The sequence below is a fragment of the Vipera ursinii genome (assembly GCF_947247035.1).
Source record: "Vipera ursinii genome assembly, chromosome: 2".
Classification (NCBI taxonomy): Eukaryota; Metazoa; Chordata; class Lepidosauria; order Squamata; family Viperidae; genus Vipera; species Vipera ursinii.
In genome coordinates this window covers 10,883,390-10,907,248 of record NC_139513.1, presented here as the reverse complement: position 1 = coordinate 10,907,248, position 23,859 = coordinate 10,883,390, and the positions used below count along the sequence as shown (strand labels likewise).

Genomic DNA, 23,859 nt, shown 5'->3' with positions numbered 1-23,859 from the left:
GACCATTCTCCCAGCCGCGTGGTCCATACATGTTTCTAAGCAACGTGTCCCAAAGCACCTCAAAGCTTCTCCAGGACCCCTTCAGGTCAAACGTGGTCTCTGCTGGGACTCTTGATGGCTTCCCCTGTCCCGTCCCCTTCCCCCCAGCCCGAGACAAGCCCGTGGTTTTTACCTGGGACTTCATCCACTTAATGGCCAGTGAAATTGCTTAGCAACCGCAACAGTGAGTGCAGAATTTCAATCCTTGAGCAAAGCGGTCATGTGATACCTCACATAATGACCACTTTGATAAACAAGCAAGGTTCCAATCCCCGATTGTAGCCGTAAGTCGAGGACTACCTACAGGCAATGCAAAAGATTCAGGCATCGCGTAAGCAAAAGACGAGCAAAGAGAGTTGAGGTCAGTGTGTAAGCAACCCATTTTTTTTATCCCCTTTTCTTGCTTGTTCTGCTTTTCCCACTCATGAGCTCCACCCCATCACGGCTAACTGATCCTGGCTTCCTTGAGACAAATTTCCTCTCCCTGCATGGATTCGTTTGACAGCTCAGTCTCTTCCTCTTGAAAAGATCACGTGACTTCCCTTCATGCTTTTTATTTAATTGTTGTTTACTTTTCTTTCTTTTTTTTGCCAGCATCTCACCCAGGGGCTACTCTGGGGGACTTATAATAGTGAAAACGGAGAAAGGAGTAGAAATGGTAGAAATAGTAGTAGTAGTAGTAGTAGTGGTAGTAGTAGTAGTAATAATAATAATAAAATAAATAATAATAAAATAAAATAATAATAATAAAATAATAATATAATATAATATAATATAATATAATATAATATAATATAATATAATATAAAATAATATAAAATAATAATAATAATAATAATAATAATAATAATAATAATAATAATAATAATAATAATAATGTTGGAAGGTACCTTAAAGGTCATCTAGCCCAACCCCTGCTCAGTCAGGAAACCCTATATCATTTCAGTCCAATGGCTCTTCTTAAAAACTTCCAGTGTTCGAGCATTCACCGCTTCTGGAGGCAGGTTGTTCCACTGGTTAATTGTTCTAACTGTCAGGAAGTTTCTCCTTAGTTCTAGGTTGCTTTTCTCCTTGATTAGTTTCCATCCATTGCTTCTTGTCCTGCCTTCGGGCGCTTTGGAGAATAGCTTGACTCCCTCTTCTTTGTGGCAGCCCCTGAGATACTGGAACACTGCTATCATGTCCCCCCTCGTCCTTCTCTTCATTAAACTAGACCTAACCAATTCCAGCAGCCGTTCCTTATATTTTTAGCCTCCAGTCCCCTAATCATCTTTGTTCCTCTTCTCTGTGCTCTTTCTAGAGTCTCAACATCTTTTTTACATCGTGGATGCAGTATTCTAGGTGTGGCCTTACCAAGGCATTGTAAAGTGGTATTAACACTTCACGTGATCTTGATTCTATCCCTCTGTTAATGCAGCCCAGCACTGTGTTGGGCTTTTTTGGCAGCTGCAGCACACGGCTGGCTCAGTGTAAACATAATACTATCAAAGTAATGAAAGGATAAACAACGGGAGAAACAATGAAGGTGCAGTAATGTCAAATAAAAAACAGACTGGGAGGGGGAGCAGCGAGTGCAAAGGGGGCAAACGTGGGGTTTGTTCCCAGTCCAATAGCCACCTTCAGTGTGGTACCCCACAACATTCACTTTGAGGTTAGCCCAATACTCTCCATGCCAACCCCGGTCTCCTCTCTACCTGCTCCACAGGTGTCCTTTGGTGGGAAATGGCACACCTGCCTTTAGCAAGAAGGGAAGGGGAGGGCTCCTGGCTTCCCCTCCCCAAGAGTTTCCCTCTGGGGTCACATCTGGCTTTTTCCATGGATTAATCCTTTTTCCGTGGATTAGCACAAGGCACAGGACAGTCTGAAATGAGGCCATCCCTGTGTGTTTCCTACCCGGATGAGAGAGAGAGTAGCCGGCCTATTCCCTGGACCACCCCAGGTAGCTTGTCTGATGCTCTGAGCACAACCAGGCCCCACCAAAATTCTCTCTGTGTGTTTGTGTAGTAAAGGTAAAGGTTCCCCCGCACATGTGTGCTAGTCGTTTTCGACTCTAGGGCCGGTGCTCATCTCCGTTTCAAAGCTGAAGAGCCAGCGCTTGTCCGAGGACGTCTCCGTGGTCATGTGGCCGGCATGACTAGATGCCAAAGGCGCACGGAACGCTGTTACCTTCCCACCGTAGTGGTCCCTATGTTTCTACTTGCATTTTTACGTGCTTTCGAACTGCTAGGTTGGCAGAAGCTGGGACGAGTAACAGGCGCTCACTCTGTTATGCGGCACTCGGGATTCGACCCGCCAAACTGCCGACCTTCTGATCGACAAGCTCAGCATCCTAACCCACTGAGCCACCGCGTCCCTAGTAAGATTAAAATAATTAATGTGCTTATTCTCCAAACCAAGATTTAATCAAGACTTGTTTACTCACCTTTAAAGTTACAGCTAAGAGGTCTCTGGGTCACTGAGTCAAGGCCAGGAATGACCGTGGCCACTGACCGGTTTCATCTAGCCTGACCGATTGGCCCATTGTGCAGAAAGCTGCTTTTCCATCCAGACCACGATTTCCAAATTCTCTAGAATGGAGTCCCTGCCAAAAATTTGTGGCTCTGAAATCCAAGAACGCCCCTTCTCCTCTGCGGAGCTCTTGGCAACATCCTCACTCGTCTCCTGCAAAGAGAAAGGAAAAAGGCTCAGATGCCGAGAGTAATGCTGAAGATAATCTGTCAATGACTTTGAAGGTGGGAGGAGAAAATAGGATTATGTGTTGAGGATACAAAACAATGGAGATGGAATCCTGATTCAAGAAGATAAGCCAAAACCAGCAAGATGAAGTCGAACAATCAATACTTGTCAGTAGGAAAACTCAGTGGAAGAGGAAAGAGATCAGATGGGGCAGAGCACGTGTGTAAAAGGCTGCTCTTTTTTACGACTTTTGGAGGCCACAAGGCCACAAGAATTCCAGCCATCTTGGGACCCAATGCTACTTTGGATAAGCATTTTTAAAATTATGCAAGGCAACCTTCTCGCCATCAGCTTATTCTACAACCTGCTCCAAAAAAAAAACCCAAAAAACCCCAGCCTCAAAATGTCCCTAGAATTTGTGCTTTCTAAAACATCCACCAAAAAGGGGGCTGCCACATCACAGCCTCTTCTGGGTAAAACAAGGAAAATATAAAGCTTAGAAATTCTAGCCAGCTTTTTGAAGAAGAAGCAAAACAAGCATTAGCATCGAAACAAAGGATTTTATTTTTCGCCTTTTATACTGAGCTCAAAGAAAGAGGATCTCTTGGGGGGGAGGCGTTTTAAGAAAACATGAGCTCAATTCAAATCGTTTCTCTCCCCCAAACCGGCCCCTCCCCATTGCAATGAAGTCTGTCGGAGCATGTACAGACTTTTTTTTTCCTCCGCTGAGATAACCCAGGAGTAAATACAGTAAAACAGTGGTCTATGTTAAATGGTGGTTTATATTACACTACCCACATTCTACAACACACACCAGGAACAGTATACATACACGTGGGTAATACTGCAATCTCCAGACACTCCAGCAAAGCCTTCCCTTTTATTCTCAGGCTCTTAAAGGGCTACAGCAGGGGTAGGCAACCTCGGCTCTTTTATGACTCATGGACTTCAACTCCCAGAATTCCTGAGTCAGCTGACTCAGGAATTCTGGGAGTTGAAGTCCATGAGTCCTAAAAGAGCCGAGGTTGCCTACCCCTGGGCTACAGGCACAGACCCTGCTGGGTCAGTCCTATCATTGCATCATTACATAAGCCAGGGGTCTTCAAACTTGCCCCTTTCATGACTTGTGGACTTCAACTCCCAGAATTCCTCAGCCAGGCACGCTGGCTGAGGAATTCTGGGAGTTGAAGTCCACAAGTCATAAAAGGGCCAAGTTTGAAGACCCATGACATAAGCTCTTTAGCTATTATTAACTTTATTACAAATTCCACATTGCGTATCTCGTTTGTTTTTTTTCAACTGCACTTGCGGGACATGCATGCTCTGGAGACTTCCTGCTCTGACGGACCAGAGAGAAACCTTCCGAAAGCAACTGCAGCAAAGCTCCTCCCAGGATCCACCCGGAGCCCCGCGGGGAGCCTAGACCGGGCGAGGAGGGGGGCAGATCCAGCCCGGGGAGGGATCCCCCCTTTGCCCCCCTGGAGGGAAGGGAAGGGATCCGCTCCCTGCAGGCGGCGCCAGAGCCGAATCTCCCCAAGGAAATCCCTGCAGGACGAAGAGGGGGATCCCCAGCTACCTTTCTGCTTGCGGGGAAAAGCTCTCCCGGCGGGAGGGGCGCCCCGAAGGCCGGAGGGAGGAGAGCAGCCAGGACTGCCGGGATCGGGATCCAGAAGCCTCTCCCGAGGGATCCAGCGCTGATCCACCCAGGCAGGGCGAAGCGAGGGAAGCGGAAATCCAGCGACCGGGAGGGTCGAGGCGGGGGCGGAGCTTCTGCTCTCCTCTCGGGCTCCGCCTTCCGCCCCGCCCTTTTTGCGGTCTCAGCTCCTCCCCCTCCCTCCGCTGGGCGTCTGTGTCCAGAGTTCCTCTGCCCACGTGCAGAGTGTCGCTCTCTGCCCGCTGGAAGCGGGGCTGCCCTTCCTGCTGCGGTGTGTTGTGTGTGTTTATAAGAGGCCAGACAGAGAGACAGACCTTTTTTTTAAGGCTTTTCTGTTTAGGAATTCCGTTCAGGATGCCAGTTCAGGATGCCAGTCGGTCCTTTTTTTCCTGGACCTGCTCAAAGACTCTCTTGGTGTAGTTCAGGGGTAGGCAAGCTCGGCTCTTTTTATGACTCAAGGACTACAACTCCCAGAATTCCTGAGTCAGCTGACTCAGGAATTCTGGGATTTGTAGTCCACGAGTCATAAAAGAGCCGAGCTTGCCTACCCCTGGTGTAGTTCCTTCCCAACTGAATGGTAAATATTCAGTGCTTTTTTTTTTTTTTTTGTAAAAGAAAAAGGTGCCGGAACTCACACATGTCATACAACCTGCCTTGCCTACCCTACAAGGTTCCATCCAAAAAAGGTGCCGGAACTCACACATGTCACACAACCTGCTTTGCCTACCCTACAAGGTTCCATCCAAAAAAGGTGCCGGAACTCACACATGTCACACAACCCACCTTGCCTACCTCACAAGGTTCCATCCAAAAAAGGTGCTGGAACTCCGTTCTGAGCGTTCTATGAGAAAAAAAGCTCTGTAAATATTTATTTTAAGGCCCGGGAGTTTTGAACCCCTCTATCTTCACATCTTGCAGGGAGCTATGATAGCAGCCGGTGCAGAGTTTACATGATGGCCCTCCATGCTGATAATTTAAATTGGGTGGGGGTCTATGAGGACCGTGAGCATGCATGGGCTTTCTGCAGAGGCTCAGACTCTTTGGGTTGCCCAAGCCCCAGAGCCCCAGAGGAGACAGGAAAGAAGAGAGCTTGGGGGTAACAGCCCAGCTCTCATGCTTGTTCTCCCTAGGGCAGGGGTCGGCAACCTCGGCTCTTTTATGACTCGCGGACTTCAACTCCCAGAATTCCTGAGCCAGGAATAGCTGGCTCAGGAATTCTGGGAGTTGAAGTCCACAAGTCATAAAAGAGCCGAGGTTGCCGACCCCTGCCCTAGGGGCAATACAAAAACAATGGAGAAACCAACCAGCTTGAAAATACCAAGCCACTGCAGAGTGGAAATGATTTTACTTTTTATTTTCAATTTCTTTATATTGCACCTTTAATAATAATAATAATAATAATAATAATAATAATAATAATAATAATAATAATAATAATAATAATAATAACAACAACAATAATAATAACAACAATAATAATAACAACAATAATAATAACAATAATAATAAACCTTTATTGTCAAAGTACAACATGTGTACATTGAGATTAGCTGAGCCTCCCCCCCTGCTCTCTCCCCCCCAACACACAGTGACAACAAACCCTCCATCCCACCACACTATGCGAACCAACTACACCACACACCAGCCTCCCAAGTCAATTCTGCATAAGATTATGTCCCATTCAAAAGCCTAACAGCCCACGGATAAAAGCTATTTTTCAGCCTGTTGTTACGGCTGGCTATATTCCTATATCTCCTACCGGATGGTAGGAGAGTAAAGAGATACCGTCCAGGGTGTGAGTCGTCCCTGAGAATCTTCCTCACTCTTCCAAGGCAACGAGCCCTGGCGAGGTCATCCAGTGGTGTCAGGGGACAGCCCACAATGTCTTGTGCTGTGCTCATCACCCTCTGTAATACTTTCCTATCCGTGGCTGTCAGACCAGCATACCAAACCACAATACCATACGAGAGGACGCTCTCTATAGTAGATCGGTAAAAGAGGGTCATTAGCCGTTGTTCTACCCTGTTCTTCCGCAAGACCCTAAGAAAGTGAAGCCTCTGTTATTAGTTTTAGGGGGAAAAATGAAGACACAGAAGATGTCTCTTTTCCTCAGAAGAACCCTGCAAGGTAGGTGAGGCTGAGAGAGTAATAAGGTTACTCAGCTGTTTTTTGTTTTGTTTTTTGTGGCCAAGGCTAGCCTTGAACTCCTGGTCTACTTTCTAGCCCACTGCCTTGACCACAAGGCCAAACTGGTTTTCCTGGTTTACATAGGGGGTGTGCATTGGGAGTGGCCTTTTCAGATGTGTGGACAACAACTCTCAGAATTTATGCTGGCTGGGGAATTCTGGGAGTTGAAATCCATACATGTTAAAAGTTGTCAAGCTTGAGAAACACTGATAAAGAAGTACATAGGTATACACCAGTGTCCATGTAGCCACATGGGTGTGTTTAAGGAGTGTGCATGTTAATGAAAGTCATCAGGCCTTCAAAGGAGAAGGAGAAATGTAAGGATCCAAATACATATTTAAGACCAGAACATGTTCGAGATCAGTGTGGCTGGCAAGTGCCCTTACTCACTTGCAAGAAGCAGCTGAAGAAGGAAAGGGAGACAAACCATTATAAAAATGATAATTAACCCAGATCCTGACCCATACGATTTGCCATCTAGCTGGACCAGGAAGGGGGCCCACTGGTTCCAATGGACGGATAAATGTTTTGCTAAATAGGGAAATAAGTCAACTGGAGAGTGAGTTGGTTGGTTGGTGTCCAAATTTGATAATAAAGAAATGAAAATATGTTCAGGTGGTCCTCAGCTTAAAACTGTAAGGGAGTCTGCCCGTTATTGATCTGGGTCATGGCTTTTGTGAGCGAAGTCCGTCATAACTTCAAATGGTCGCAGGCTGATGACTGCCTGTGCTGAACTTCCACGGCCCCATAAGACCCGACCAGCATCAGGGTACCAGGCGCCTCTGGGGATCCAGGGGTCCGGATCAAGGTGCTCACAGGGGCCCCCACCCTATGTGTGGAGGGGGAGGTAAGATGCCAGGAGCCCCCTGAAGCAGCCAATAGGAGTTGGGCAGATCCCAGCTTCTGGGCACATCGGCAATTATGTCATAAAGGATGTTTCTATGAGATCAAGAGGGAAAAGGCCATTTTCACACTGAGCCAGGAAATTATGCTGTGTTGCGCTGGAGATGAGATGCCATTTCACGGAGGACGGAGAAGAGAATTAACCACAGTTCAGGACAACCAAGGAGTTAAGGTAGGTCTCATTTACTGACGCTAAGGAATCCCACAAAAAGATTGCATGAAATTTAGACTATTTGAAGTTTCTCTATTTCTCTATGGAAAATAGGGTAATTGGTTCCAGACAGACGTAAATTGGAAAGAAAAAATATTGAATATAATATGGTATATGAATAATAATGAAACATCAGTAACGAATAACAAGAATATCCTTAAAAGAATTTAAATGTATAGTTAAAAAGACTTAAGGAATCTGCTTGAGGCTATTAAGAAAGACTAGGGTTGTTTTCTGCCTTTATTTGGATTGTTCTCCATTTCTCCTTTTGGGGAAATGTAATATTCTGCCTCTTTTTAATGTTAAGAATAAAGAATATTTTAATTTGAGGAGGGGGGCCTTCCTACACTACCATCTTGACTTGTTTAATCCCCGCCCCAGTCTGTACCCTGTAAATAGTCCTCTTGATTATTTCAACAATAATTTTATTAAGGATTATATTCACAGATCAAACAAACTTAATCCAAGTGTGTACAGTATATCAGTGAATATACCGTGTGTGCATTTACATATGAAAAAGACAATGTGGAAAAAAAGAAAATAAATGCCTCCAAAAAAGAGACTAAGAAAATGAAATTTTCTCTTTTCATCCTCAGCCAGAATATTGTTGTGATTCAGGGTCAGCCTGTGGGTTCGGCAGTTGGGTCGGACGACTCAGAGGAGGGGGGTGTTGAAGACCTTGCTGAGGGGGTTGAAGATCTTGCTGATGATAGCCCTCAGCCAGGCCCCTCCCACTTGGTCACCATGGAGACCCAGCTGTGTGAGCCTGACAGTGTGGATGAAGATGACCCACAGCTGGCCCTGTTCAAGGACGCCCGACGCAGGAGGCAGTCAAGTAGGAGTAAACAGAGGAAGGCTATGGGGCTTCTCGGAAGGAGGCAGAGAGAAGCCACGCCCTGAACTCTTTATAAAGGGAATGTGTGGGGAGGGCTGGTTTGCTGAAAGCAACCGCTCAGATAGTGTTTCAAAGCTCCTGTATCTTGGTTCGTGTCTTGTTTGTTTTTTTAGTAATAAATTTGGCAGACGTAATTCCAGCCTCTTGCCGTTTGTAAAGGGGTTGCCTTTTCTGCAGGGCCGGTAGCAGGCTGGTACAGAACAAATATACTCAACATCAACACTTTACAACCGGACGCATCTCCGTTCCACCCTTCTCCCCCGTTTTCTCCTCTCCAACTCTCCATTTCTCCACATTGATCAACAAAGGCTGAATAAGAATTAACAAAAATATCTGGGTGCCTTGAATTATGATTGTAGCAATTTATGACCAAAAATCCATTCCTAATTGTGGTCATAAGTTGAGGACTATCTGTACTCTGCAAAATATTACACATTCTCTCCACAGTTATGACTTCTTTGTGTAATCATTCTGGTCAGGTACTCATGCCGTCTCACACTCCCAATGTTTACGCCCTTTTGCTTCACTGTGTGCTCTGTGACGGAATTGAGGTTAATTGACTAGGAAAAACATTTTTCGCACGCCAAAAATGGTAGGTTTTCCCTTCTGTCACTGTGTAAAATTCCTGGCAAATTGCAAGGTGTGACTTTTGAAAAAAAGTTTTTCCTATATTGTTCATGACTGAAGAGATTTATCTCTGCTATGGACTTTCTATTTTATCTATGATTTACAATGAAAAGTTTTCTCACACTCTGCACACTTGTAAGGCCTCTTCCCTGTGTGACTTCTGGTGTCCCTGTGAAATGATGGAAGGTTGGGCAAAACCTTTCCCACACTCCAGGCATTTGTATGGTTTTTCTCCGGTGTGGATTCGCTGATGCTTCAAAAGCGTATTTTTTTGAGAAAAATATTTATCACACTCTGAGCATTTATAGGGCGTCTCCCCTGTGTGGATTCGGCTGTGGCTTCTGAGGGAACATGCATGAGCAAATGTTCTCCCACAGTCTAAACATTTGTAGCTTTTTTCCCCTGTGTGAATTTTCATATGACTTCTAAGGGCGAATGAGGTATGATAGAATTGTCCACATTCATTGCATTGATGTGGCTTCTCCCCTGTGTGGGTTTTATGATGTGCCCAAAGGCCTCCCTTCTGTCCAAAACATTTTCCACATTCTAGGCATTTGTAGGGCTTCTCTCCAGTGTGGACCCTCTGATGGATTCCAAGGTGTTGTTTTCGGGAAAAGCATTTCCCACACTCCCCACATTTGAATGGCTTCTCCCCTGTGTGGGTTCTCTGATGAACCTGAAGTTGGGTTGGCGAAATAAAACTTTTCCCACATTCCATGCATTTATAGGGTAGCAATCCTTTGTGCCATTTCTGGTGTGTCTGAAGTTCAGAAGAACACATAAATCGCCTCTCACATTCTGGGCATTCAAAGGGTCTGTCTCCAGTGTGACGTCTCTGATGTCGCATCAGGTGTGATTTCCTGGAAAAACTTTTCCCACATTCGAGGCACTTTTCATTTTTTTCCCCTCTGTGTGTTTTCTCATGGGTCCGAAGACCTGAACTCTGGGTGAAAGATTTTCCACACTCAAAGCATTTGTAAGGTTTTATTCCTGCATGGATCTTCTCATGGGCCCAAAGACTTGAATTCCAAGAAAAGCTCTTCCCACATTGCCAACACTTGTAAGGTTTCTCTCCTGTGTGAATTCTCTCGTGGTTTCTGACATGGGCTTTTTCACGGAAAAATTTCCCACATTCCAGACATTGATATTTTTTCTCTCCAGTGTGGATTTTCTGATGTGTAAGAAGACTTGACTTTTGACCAAAGCATATGTCACATTCCAGACATTTATAGGGCTTTAGTCTGGAGGGGCTTCTGGGATCTTGGGTGTCTTTTCCAGAGAAGGATTTCTCATCCTCCAAACCTTGACTGGATCCACTTCCCATATGGACTTTCTTGTGGGTAAAAAGCAGTGATCTGCGAGGAAAGGATTTCCCACACTCTGAGCATTCATGGGGTTTTTTGGTGTGGTTTTCCGAAGTGCTGCTTGTGTCTGACGGGGGATCCAAGAGTTTCCCAGGCTCCATGCTTTCTGCGGCCGCTGCCTTGTACTGATTTTCTACTATGTGCTGATGGTTGTTTTGCAGGTGAATCTTTGTTCAGTTGTTTTCCTGCCAATGAAACAACAACAACAACAAGATGAGAACAAACAAAAAGATGAGAACAGTATTTCCTATCGAGAAAAATCACAAAATCGTTGGAGGCAAGATGCCGACATCTGCAAACTGCTCAGAGAGTGCCGTAAAAAACAATGTTTCTAAGTCTAAGTGCTGTTGCTGTTGCTAATAACAACCACAACAGAGGACACCAAGGTCCCCACACCAGCTCTGGCCAAAGAGCCCCTTATTGTATCAAGTTCCCTTCATCCTGTGCGCTCCCACAGGGAGGGCCTTCTCAGGGTGCCGCCAGTAAGATTGCCGGCGGGTAACACCCAGGGGGAGGGCCTTCTCTGTGGGTGCGCCTGCCCTTTGGAACCAGCTGCCAGTGGAGCTGAGGACTGCCCCGGACCTTCATTCATTTCGCCGGGACCTGAAGACCTGGCTCTTTGAGCTTTCCGGCCCAGGCTGAGAATTTTAATTGGTGTTTTTATTTTTAGGGATTTGATTTAATCTTTTTTAATTGTTTTTAACTTTTGTATCGATTTTTGTTTTAAATAGCCTGTAAACCGCCCTGAGTCCTTCGGGAAAGGGCGGTATATAAATCCAATAAAATAAATAAATATTGTCTCAGTGCATGGAGCTTCTCATCCCTCCATCAGTTGAGAGGGAACCTCATCCATTCCTGGGCTGGACTGTGGCTGTCAATCAAAGAAGGGATCTCCTAGGAAGCATTAAGGTTTTCTGCAGCCTTCCTCCAACACCTCCCTATCCAACCCTCAGAGAGGAGGCTGGGAAAGGGCTTGGACCGTCGGTCAATAAAGGCAGCTTCTCTGCTGTGGACATCTTCCCACGGTGGGAACCAACCACTTAGGGACACGTCAAAGTCCCAGCAATCTACAGCTGCCTTTTTTGGGAGCTGCTGGAAGACTTCGTTGGTGTTCCCTCTTAACTGGGTGGTAAATATTTTTTTATTTTATTTTTTAATATTTTATTGATTTTTAAGAATGACAATCTTTAGTGCTTAGTAAACATGTTGTCTGGGCTCATATATTGAACATCCAATATTTTTTCCCTGACCCTCCTTTCTTTCCCATATTTTTTCCATTTTCCCCAAATTACGCAGTTACAATTTTTAGTACTATTGGTGTACACAAAGTTAGATATAAACATCTTCATCATATTTTACTGTCATGCAGATAACAATATCAATTCATAAATCAATATCCTGTTTTTCTTGCTCTTTTTTTATATTAAAGAGTTTTACAAAAACAAAATTTTACAATATATCCCCAAATCCCTCCCACCCCAAGCCCCCCCACTTCCCCCCCCCCACTTCCCAGAGCTAAATACAGGATTATAGTTACAATAATCATATTCTAAATAAAAATTATGCATATTATACAATTAACCAAATTCATAATGCGCTTTAACTATCTTTTAACATAACTACAAACAACGTACCAATAACAATATCCCACTAAAATCTACTCATAAGCTAAATGATACTTTTTAGTCCCATATTTGTTTTGAATATAATTTATCCATCTCTTCCAAACTGAAATATATCTTTCCTGTGAATGATCCTTCAGATAAGCAGAAATCTTAGACATTTCTGCGAGATTCGAAACTTCAAACACCCATTCTTCTACAGTGGGCAAACTATCCTTCTTCCAATATTGTCCCACCAGTAACCGTGCTGCCGTTATCATGTTCAACATCAAGTTTTTCTTGCTCTTGTTAAGGTTTGATTTCCCATCAATGTTTGAAATCTTTGTCAGTTATGATTTTCTCCTAAAAGTTTTGTTCATACCCATCCTCCTGTTTTCATATTTCCCATTATCAAAAAAGAAAAAATTGCTATTTTAATTCTAAATCATATCTTTCATTATAAAAGTCTAATTGTATCTAAGGGTCATCCGTTCTTTTAATCTTATTCAAACAATTATTTAAACATATAATGCCCCCTCTAAAAGGTCAAATCTTCTGTTTTTAAAATCAAACTCTTTCTTTCTTTCTTTCTTTCTTTCTTTCTTTCTTTCTTTCTTTCTTTCTTTCTTTCTCTCTCTGTCTCTCTCTCTCTCTCTCTCTTCCTTCCTTCCTTCTTTCCTTTTCTTTGTCAAATAGCTTTCCACACCAGGGCAATTAAATCACCAAGGAATTTTCTATTTTTGTGAAATTTGCTTGACATGGGGAAGACAATTTATGTAGGATATTTTGCGGGAGAATTCCTCCCATTTGTATTCCTTAAGCAACTCCCAGTTTCCTTCTCCCTCAATTTCTCTTTTCATTCCTTGTCTCCCAAGTTGTGACATTTCCCCTAAGAAGCTCTATATTCCATTTTTAAAAATCTTCTTCCTTGCCATCAGATGTATTTTGCAGACCTAAGGGGTAAAGGGTATTTTACATTTTCATACTTATGGCTAGGTCTTGCAGTATTTTGTTTGTATATGGTCATTTATATTTCCCTTCTTTTATCTATTCTGTCCCTCTGATTCCATTTCCTCTGCTTCATCTTCTGATTTCTGGTTTGTTTGTTCATAGTTTGTAGTCGTTGCCTGGAAGCTTTCTAGTTATAGATTTAATTTAGAGATTTGCTCATTTATATTATCTAAATTGTTTTTAGTCTCACTATGGTTTCTTTTTATGTCTTCTTTGTATACAACAATTGTTTGGTGGATTAGTTGTAGCATGGAGTGTATTTCCTTCTGAAAGATCCTTGTTTTTTTCTTGAGGCATCCTTCCTGGAGATCCTCTAGTATCACCAGTGCCAGTAACAGTAGATTAAAGTTTCATCTTGTTTTCTGGTCTTTGTGTGTAGTCTTTACAATCTAATAGGTTCCAGAGTATATATAGGTCCAGTCCTGAAAGCAATATTTTACAGGGATCCCTTGTCTCAGGTATCCAAAAATTATCAGTCAGCAAGGCTGCAATCCACAATGTTCAAAGTGTTCAAAATGTTCAACCTCCCTGAAAACAGCTCAAAGGTCAGGCCCAGCCAGGCAGAGTCCAAAGATAAAATTTCCTTCTCTCCCACTAGCTCTTGAGATTAAAAGGCCAAGCTCAGTAGGTTTTTATAGTCTTAAGAAGGTCAGGCTAAGTATGCCAAAATATTTTCCTTTATTGCCAGCTGTTCTCCTAAGCTAGGAGGCACCAAGCAGCCAGAAAGCAAGCAGTGGTGCTGTACACAAACCCACCACTAGATGTCAATCAAAGTTCATTTTCCACTCTTATGACAAAGGATTGATTTCTTATATTTCACCTCAGAGTTTTGTTTTTTCCCCCAAAGAGAAAATCGTAACAATTATCTCGGTTCTCAAATTTATCAAAAATGTAGCTTTATGTTACTTCCACTTCAATATTGCATATTTCTGTCCCCCATAAAATTAAAATGCCGCTTCTCTTCACATTTGGAGGTTTTTAGCTTCTTGGGAGCCTTTCCCAGGAAATTCAGTTGGAAAATAGTAAAAAAAGGATCAAAATTCTCACCCAGATGTAAACATGCGGTTTACAAAGTACTAATTGGTGCTTTTCTTCTTCGGTTGTTTTTCCCCTGCTGGTTTGGATGATAAACAAGGTACTCCTCCCCTTCATTGCCTCTTTGGGGTGATTTTAGACCTTTTTTAGGGCTCCCAGCAGGGCAAAATCAGGCGCGGTGTGCATAGCCCGGCCTTCCTGTGTCTGTTCCATCACGATGCAAAACTGGAAGCCTGGATGGTAAATATTTTATTTTAACTCTTGGGAATTTTTAATTCTGATATCTTCAGGACTCAGAGCGGTCTGTAACAGTCACTGGTGTAGTGTTTATGTGGCCCTCCAGTATGAGCACTTTAAAGTTAACTACACACCAGCCTCACACCCTGATTGGATTTTGGGTTGCATGAAATGCAACCTGGTATCAATTAACTGTTCATCTCAAACTGATTACATAATTCAGAGTCGTACTTCCTGTCACCTCTGTGTCCTCGGATGTGGTTCAATTAATCAAGAATCTGTCAGACACATGTAGGTAGCCACCAATGATCCGCCTTTAAGAGCAGGGCAGCAGGACATTTTTCCTAAAGTACATCCAAAAGCTGCCTCTTTCAGTTCAACCCTGGAAGTCAGAAATGTCCATTTAAAAGAGCCTTGGAGGAGCAGTGGGCTAATGCCTCCTTAAGTAACACCAGCTGCCTGCAATTAGTGCAGGTTCGCATCCCACCAGGCTCAAGGTTGACTCAGCCTTCCATCCTTCTGAGGTAGGTAAAATGAGGACCCAGATTGTTGGGGGTAATAAGCTGACTTTGTAATAATGCCGCTGGGGGGGGGGGCTAATAAGCCCTAATAAGCATGTATATACATAGAATGAAGGCTATTGCTAAGCACATTGGTTTGTGCTTAAATTGTAAGCCGCCCTGAGTTTTCGGAGAAGGGCGGGATATAAATGGGATTAAAATAAAAAAAAAAGAAATGTCCATTTAGAGAAGATGGGAGTCAAAATAATAAAGATGGCAGCTTTTTTAGTAGGCATCCCACACACAGCTAAAAAGAAGCAGGACTTGGGACTGCACAGTATTGGACAATTTGACTGCCATCTTGAGGTTTCTCCCCTGTGTGAATTCTATCGTGCTTTCTGAGTATGGCTTTTTCACGGAAAAATTTCCCACATTCCAGACATTGGTAGGGTTTCTCTCCAGTGTGGATTTTCAGTTGTCTAAGAAGGTGTGACTTTTGACCAAAGCATAAGTCACATTCCTCACATTTATAGGGTTTTGTTCTGGGGGGGGGCGGGCATTGGAGATGTTTGGGGTCTTTTCCAGAAAAACATTTCTCACCTTCCAAACCTTGACTGGATCCACTTTCCATACGGACCTTCCTGTGGGTCAAAAGGGGGCACCAGTGAGCAAAGGATAATAATAACTTTGTCACTTTGAATGTAAACCAATCGGCATACATCAAAATGAAATTTCGTTGCATACAGCTTCATTCATGGGGGTTTTGTGGCTTTTTTGGAGAGATGCTTGTATCTGACAGGGGATCCAAAGCTTTCCCACACTCCATGCTTTTTGGCACTTGCTGCCTTGGACTGAATTTGTACTATCTATTAATAATTGGCTTGCAGATAAAAAAAATTGTCACAATTTTTTATCTGCTGTTAGAAAGAAAAAGATAAGGAGAATAATATTTCTTTTTGATAAATCACAAAATATTAGCCTTGGCAGGGACCATGTAGGTTTTCCAGTCTGCCCGGGGTTGGTCCCGGGTACACCTGAAACAAAATATCCAGTGATGGAGCCCCCACATCTCTAGGAGGAACGTCCTCAACTTATGACCACAGTTGGAACTGAAATTTCGGTTGTTCAGTGAAGCAGTGGTTAGGGGGCAACTTTGATCCACAACCGTAATCCCACACTCCTGGTTGCAATCCTGAAGTGAGCTTGAGAGTTCTTAAGTGGAGGGAGGCTCAGACAATTGTTCTTGGGGTGTCTCAGGGGTAGGGGAGGCTCTGGAGACCAGGCACAGGCCACCAATGAGCTTGGGGGGGCTACTGAAGTGGGATATAAAGCTGCTGCCCCCCCCCAAGCCTAAGCCACCCTAGCACAGCCTTGGTGGAGCAGTGGGCTAATGCCTCCTTAAGTAACACCAGCTGCCTGCAATTAGTGCAGGTTCGAGTCCCACCAGGCTCAAGGTTGACTCAGCCTTCCATCCTTCCGAGGTAGGTAAAATGAGGACCCAGATTGTTGGGGGCAATAAGCTGACTTTGTAATAATGCCGCTTGGGGTGTGTGTGAAAGCCCTAATAAGCAGGCATATACATAGAATGAAGGCTACTGCTAAGCTTGTAAGCCGCCCTGAGTCTTCGGAGAAGGGCGGGATATAAATGGAATTTTTTAAAAAAATGTGAAGCAGCCCTGATTGACAGCAATGCTGGAACTGTGTCTTAAGTGGAGGCCTGGGGCTCTGGGCCATTTCAGCCATCTGCTACTGACCCCAGGACTGGACTTTCAGCCCAGTGTCACTGCTTCCACTTAGAAATGAAGCTTCAAGGCCCAGATCGGAGGTCTTTGCAGCCTTGTGCCATTCTCCAAGCCGCATGATCCATACCGTTTCCAAGCAAGGTGTCCCAAAGCATCTGTAAACTTCTTCAGGACCCCCTCAACTCGCACATGCCCTGTGCCAGCACTCACATGGCCTCTCCTGCCCACTTCAAACAAACCCAGATTCCTCACCCGTTGCTTTGTCTGCTTAATAACTTGTGGAAATTGTTCAACAACCAGGCCCACAAGAGCAGGATTGCAATATTTGAGAAGTGCAGCCAAGTTACATCTCAATGACCGCTTCACGCAACGACCAAGATTCCGGTCCAAATTGTGGTCAGTCAGTCCAGAATGAACTATAGGAATCAGGAAAAAAATAAGGCATCACATAAGGGAAGGAAAGAGAATTGAGGCTAGTGTAACCAAGCCACCCATTTCTGATTCCTTGTCTTCCTTCCTTCCTCGGATTTTGCACTTAGGAGCTCCATCCCATCACGACTACTTGATCCTGACTTCCTCGTGAAATGTTTTGTGCATTTTATAAAATACTACATAAAGGGGGGAAAAAGGGATCAGGGAAACTACAGACCAATTGGCCTGACATCAGTAACTGGGAATATCCTGGAAAAGATAATCTAACAATGGATCTGAGAAAGCCTAGAAACAAACAAAGCTATCACTAGAAGCCAACATGGGTTTGTCAAAAACAGATCAGGGGAGAAAAAAATTATTACATTCTTTGACCAAGTGACAGAATTAGGGAAACAGCAAAACGACGTGGATACCGTGTACCTGGACTTCAGTAAGGCGTGTGGAAAAGTAGACCACAGCTGACTTCTTGGCAAGATAGAAAAATGTGGGATAAACAGCATCACCCCCAGATGGATTCATAACTGGCTGATGAAACACACTCAACGTAAAGTCCTTAACTGAACTAAGTTATGCCTTCACCCAGCACCCTGGGAGCAGAACCCAGTTTCACTGCATAACTCTTTTGTCAAATATTTTTTTTTTAAACATATGCTTATTCTCCAAACCAGGATTTGTTTACTCACCTTTAAAGCTGCAGCTAAGAGGTCTCTGGGTCACCTATTCCCCTTCTTGAGTCCAGGCCAGGGATGACCCTCACTGCTGACCAGTTTGATTTCTCCTTAATGGACTGGCCCTTTGTGCAAGAAGCTACTTCTCCAACTGGGCCACAATTTCCAAATTCTCTAGAATGGAGTCTGAGCCAAAGGTTTTTGGGTCCCGATCCAAGAACGCCCCCTCCTTGGCGGAGCTCAAGGCCACATCTTCACTGGTTGTGAGTAGGAAAAACTCAGTGGAAGATGAAATAGATCAGGTGGGGCAGAGCATGTGTGAAAAGGGCTTCTCTTAAGTTTTTTGGAGGATGCAATGTCACAAAGATTCCAGGTCTCTGCAGCTGCCTCCAATAGGCATTTTGAAAAATATTTAAAATTATGGAAGGCAGCCTTCTAGCCATCAGCTTGCTCTATTACCTGCTTTACAAGACCAGCCTCAAAACCTCCTTAAAACTTTTGCTTTGTAAAACATCCAGGGTTTCCTGGCTGGGCTTTTAAGCTGAGCACGGAAAAAGAGGATCTCACCTGGGCTAAGACAACAGGAGATCAATTCATTCAATTTAAACTTGTTTTCTTTCCCCCAAACCCTCCCCTCCCCATTGCAATGAGGTCAGTTGGGTTAATACCACACGACAAACCTCAATACAGGTTTTAAAGCTCCATTTTTGCAACTGCACCTGCGAGGATGTGCATGCCCGGAGACTTCCTGCTCTGACGGACCACAGAGAGACCTTCTGAAAGGAACTTCCCCAAAGCTCCTTCCCGGATCCACCCGGAGCCCCGCGGAGAGCCTTGGCCGGGCGAGGAGGGGGCAGATCCAGCCCGGGGAGGGATCCCCCTTTGCCCACCTGGAGGGAAGGGAGGGATCCGCTCCCTGCAGGCGAGGCCAGAGCCAAATCAACCCAAGGAAAACCCTGCAGGACGAAGAGGCGGATCCGCAGCTACCTTTCTGCTTGCGGGGAAAAGCTCTCCCGGCGGGAGGGGCGCCCCGAAGGCCGGAGGGAGGAGAGCAGCCAGGACTGCCCGGATCGGGATCCAGAAGCCTCTCCCGAAGGATCCAGCGCCGATCCTCCCGAGGAGAAGCGGGACGGCAGGAAGGAAGCGGAGATCCAGCGAGTGGGAGGGCCGAGGGGGGCGGGGCTTCTCTCTTCCTCTCAGGCTCCGCCTCCGCCTTGCAGCCCCGCCCCTTGGCCGCCCCCTCCCCTCCCCCTCCCTCCCTGCACTCAATGTCGATTTGGGCCTCTTAAGGATATTTCAACTTTTGAATATATACTAAGCATAATTGGACTGTTCACAATCTCCAAACATTATCAAATGTAACCTTTAAATGTCTTAAGAGCAGCTCACAGTTATAATAATAAGTAAGTTGGAAGGGACCTTGGAGGTCATCTAGTCCAACCCCCCGCCCTGCTCAGGCAGGAAACCCTATCCCATTTCAGGCAAATGGCTGTCCAGTCTCCTCTTAAAAACTTCCAGTGTTGGAGCATTCACCACTTCTGGAGGCAGGTTGTTCCACTGGTTAATTGTTCTAACTGTCAGGAAGTTTCTCCTTAGTTCTAGGTTGCTTCTCTCCCTGAGGAGTTGCTCGATCACAACTCCCATCAGGTCCAGCTGCCAAGACGTTATGGGAGTAGAATCCCAGCCTAACTCACATCTGGAGGATTCCATTGAGTGAATGCTAGCAAGCAAGCAAGTTTTTAAGAAGAGACTGGACAGCCATTTGCCTGAAATGGTATAGGGTTTCCTGCCTGAGCAGGGGGTTGGAATAGATGACCTCCAAGGTCCCTTCCAACTTCTTCTTCTCCTTCTTCTTCTTCTTCTTCTTCTTCTTCTTCTTCTTCTTCTTCTTCTTCTTCTTCTTCATTATATTATTATTATCATTATCATTATTATTTTTATTATTATTATTATTATTATTATTATTATTATTATTATTATTATTATTATTATTATTATTATTATTATTATTTATTATTATTATTATTATTATTATTATTATTATTTATTATTATTATTATTATTATGCCTCCTTGTGGCGAGACAATCACTGCACCCACAACCCAAGAAACACAAGGATAACTTGCTGTATATAGAATGACATTTTATTGACTCTGCAGTCTGAAATATTTCTCTTTCTCAGATACAAAAACAATTAGGAGCATTTAGAGCAGCACCCGGGTTTAAGGAAGAGGCGGAAGGGAAAGCAGGTCAGCCCAGTGAGAGCCAGGAGACCCCCTCTGGCCACCTTGCCCCAGCTGCTGCCTTCCAGATGTTTGGGACTTCGACACCCTCAACATCTGCAGAACACCAGATTGGGAAAGGCCCTTCTGGGGCATACCCACCCACAATCAATTGGTGGCTGCAACTGATCCTTTTTGTTCCGGCCGTTTGTGATCCAATATCTGAGTGCTTTTGCAAGCTTTGGGTGCAGGGATTCCTGCCTGAGCAGGGGGTTGGACTAGATGACCTCCAAGGTCCCTTCCAACTTACTTCTTATTATAACTCTGCAGCCTCCAGGCAGGTGAGCTGCTCTTAAGACATTTAAAGGTTACATTTGATAATGTTTGGAGATTGTGAACAGTCTGTTCTCTCCTGGGCTCCTGCGCAGCTGGAGTTGGGAGATCTTGGGGATCCAGAAGGGATCCGCTCGGGGCTTCTTCCCCTTCCTCCCCCCAGGCGCTCCCCCAACCTCGGCTGCACGGAGGACCCTGCCCCGCTTCCCCTCCCCTCCCGTCTCGGCCGCGGAGGAGACCCCGGGAGGGGGAGGGGAGGGGGCGGCCAAGGGGCGGGGCTGCAAGGCGGAGGCGGAGCCTAAGAGGAAGAGAGAAGCCCCGCCCCCCTCGACCCTCCCACTCGCTGGATCTCCGCTTCCTTCCGGCTGTCTCGCTTCTCCTCGGGAGGATCGGCGCCGGATCCCTCGGGAGAGGCTTCTGGATCCCGATCCGGGCACTCCTGGCTGCTCTCCTCCCTCCGGCTTTCGGGGCGCCCCTCCCGCCAGGAGAGCTTTTCCCCGCCAGCAGAAAGGTAGCTGCGGATCCGCCTCTTCGTCCTGCAGGGATTTCCTTGGGGAGATTCGGCACTGGCGTCGCCTGCAGGGAGCGGATCCCTTCCCTTCCCTCCAGGGGGGCAAAGGGGGATCCCTCCCCGGGCTGGATCTGCCCACTCCTCGCCCGGCCAAGGCTCTCCGCGGGGCTCCGGGTGGATCCGGGAAGGAGCTTTTAGGGAAGATGCTTTCAGAAGGTCTCTCTGTGGTCCGTCAGAGCAGGAAGTCTCCGGGCATGCACATCCTCGCAGGTGCAGTTGCAAAAATGGAGCTTTAAAACCTGTATTGAGGTTTGCAGTGTGGTATTAACCCAACTGACCTCGTTGCAATGGGGAGGGGAGGGTTTGGGGGAAAGAAAACAAATTTAAATTGAATGAATTGATCTCCTGTTGTCTTAGCCCAGGTGAGATCCTCTTTTTTGTGCTCAGCTTAAAAGGCCAGCCAGGAAACCCTTTGTCTTTATGCGAATGATTACTTTGCTTCTTCTTGAAAAGAAAACTGTGGAATCCCTAAAAAGTATTTTTTCCCTTTTTTTGCCCTGAGGAGGCTGTGATCAGGCAGCCCCTTCTTGGTGGATGTTTTATAAAGCACAAGTTTTAAGGAGGTTTTGAGGCTGGCCTTGTAAAGCAGGTAATAGAACAAGCTGATGGCTAGAAGGCTGCCTTCCATAATTTTAAATATTTTTCAAAACGCCTATTGGAGGCACCTGCAGAGACCTGGAATCTTTGTGGCTTTGCATCCTCCAAAAAGCTTAAGGAAGAGCAGCCCTCTTCACACATGCTCTGCCGCACCTGATCTCTCTTATCTTCCACTGAGTTTTTCCTACTCACAACTCTGCATTGGTCCCTATTGGACTTCATCTTGCTGGTTTCTCTCAGTTTTGGCTCATCAATATCTTCCTGAATAATGATTATATCTCAATTATTTTGGATTGTGAAGAAATAATCCTATTTTCTCCTCCCTCTTCCGGGTCACTTACAGATTATGTTCAGCATTACTCTTGGCATCTGAGCCTTTTTCCTTTCTCTTTGCAGGAGAGCAGTGAAGATGTGGCCATGAGTTCCGCAGAGGAGAAGGGGCGTTCTTGGATCGGGACCCACAAACTCCATTCTAGAGAATTTCGAAATTGAGGCCTGGTTGGAGAAGCAGCTTCCTGCACAAAGGACCAGTCGGTCAGTCGAGATCAAATCGGTCAGCGGTGAGGATCATACCGGGCCTTGATTCAGAGCAGTAACAAGTGACCCAGAAACCTCTTACCCGCAACTATATTTCTTTTCACTTTGGGGAAGCTCTCTGTAGCTTTATTTTCTCTGATCAGCAAAGTGGCTTGGCTGTTGCGCCTGCGGAAGGATGAAATGCCAAATCTGAGCCATTTTCCCCTCCTCCTTTCCTGTCTGATCTTCTGGGGTTGAGTCACTTTTCTGGTGCTCTGACTGAAGTCCTCTTTCCAATGCACACACACACACACACACACACACACACACACACACAGTGTTTTGGTTGGACCTGGTTGTGCTTAGACAATCACAACAGACAAGTTGCCTAGTGTGATCCAGGGATTCGGTTGGCCTCTCTCCCATCCAGGTAGCAAATGCAAAGGAATGACCTCAATTCAGACAGTCCTGTGCCTTGTGCCAATCCAAGGGTTGTGGAATAAGCCAGGTGTGAACTTGGGTGTACCGAGTGCCCATGTCCTGGTCAGAGGGTGGGACTCAGGAGACTTTTGCCCCATTTTATGACCTTTCTTGCCACACTTGTTAAGTGAATCATCTAATCACTGCAGTTCTCAAGTTAGTAACATGGGAAGTTGAGGGGGCCCTGAAGAAGCTGACGGATGCTTTGGGACACGTTGCTTAGCAACAATATGGAACATGCGGCTTGGAGAATGGCCCGAGGCTGCAAAGGCCCCCACTTTGGGGATTAAGGCCTCATTTCTCAGTGGCAGGGGAGACACTGGGCTGAAGTCCAGTCCAGGGGTCAGTGGCAGATGGCTGAAACTGTTGAAGACTCCAGGCCTCCACTTAAGACGCAATCCCAGTATTGTTGTCAATCCGGGCTGCTTTTCATGGCTGTGCTGGTATAGCTCAGGCTTCCAGGGGTGGCTGCAGCTTTGTATCCCACTCCAGGAACCCTCCAACTCATGGGTGGCCTATGCCTGGTCTCCAAGACCTCCACCACCACCATTGCCTGGTCCTCCTCCTCACCTAACCACTGCTTCACTGAACAACTGAAATTTCAGTCCCGACTGTGGTCCTAAGTTGAGGACATGTCTCCTACAGATGTAGGGCCTCCATCACTGTTTCAGGTATACCGAGGACCCTATCCTGGGCAGAGGGTGAGACTGGAAGACCTTCAAGGTCCCTTCCAAGGCTGAGATTTTGTGATCCTCTACCATTCTCAAAACGAAATATTATTCTCGATTTCTTTTTCATTGTAACAGCAGATAAAAGATCGAAACCAAAGATTTATCTGCAATTCAACACATAATAGAAAATCAACCCAAGGCAGCAGTCACCAGTAACCATGGAGCCTGGGAAACTCTTGGATCCCCCGTCAGACACAATCAGCACTCCGGAAAACCACCAAAAAACCCATGAATGCTCAGAGTGTGGGAAATCCTTTCCTCGCAGATCACTGCTTTTTACCCACAAGAAAGTCCATATGGGAAGTGGATCCAGTCAAGGTTTGGAAGGTGAGAAATCCTCTGGGACAGACACCAAAGGTCTCAGAAACTCCCCCAGACTAAAACCCTATAGATGTATCAAATGCGGCTTATCCTTTGGTCAAAAGTCAAGTCTTCTTACACATCAGAAAATCCACACTGGAGAGAAACCCTATCAGTGCCTGGAATGTGGGAAATGTTTCCGTCAAAAAGGCACTCTCAGAAATCACGAGAGGCTTCACAATGGGGAGAAACCTTACAAGTGTTGGGAATGTGGGAAGAGCTTTTCTCAGAACGCAAATCTTAGGGTCCATGAGAGGATTCATGCAG

General features: G+C 45.4%; 2 protein-coding genes and 1 long non-coding RNA gene across 6 annotated transcripts in view; 1 reads left to right on the top strand and 2 right to left on the bottom strand.

Annotated features, from left to right (window-relative positions):
• LOC310636531 (uncharacterized protein) overlaps window positions 1-23,859 on the bottom strand; it is a 142,481-nt gene that overhangs the window by 42,639 nt on the left and 75,983 nt on the right. The window lies entirely within an intron of this gene.
• LOC310636547 overlaps window positions 1-23,859 on the top strand; it is a 331,701-nt gene that overhangs the window by 273,097 nt on the left and 34,745 nt on the right. The window contains exon 2 of the long non-coding RNA XR_014491742.1: window positions 20,256-20,298. This is a non-coding gene — a long non-coding RNA (uncharacterized lncRNA). The remainder of the gene's footprint in view (window positions 1-20,255; window positions 20,299-23,859) is intronic.
• Window positions 1-23,859, bottom strand: part of LOC310636529 (uncharacterized protein) — a 75,355-nt gene that overhangs the window by 25,682 nt on the left and 25,814 nt on the right. Inside the window, exons 1-3 of one of the 4 annotated variants that reach the window (XM_083356461.1) lie at window positions 4,292-4,445; window positions 2,462-2,700; window positions 173-339 (exon numbers count right to left, since the gene is read on the bottom strand). The exons of 1 other annotated variant lie outside the window; for it this stretch is intronic. The gene's annotated coding sequence lies outside the window, so the exon portion shown is untranslated. Of the gene's footprint in view, window positions 1-172; window positions 340-2,461; window positions 2,701-4,291; window positions 4,446-23,859 lie in introns of those variants that run through there. 2 more of the 4 variants (XM_083356462.1, XM_083356465.1) reach the window with 2 other exon arrangements.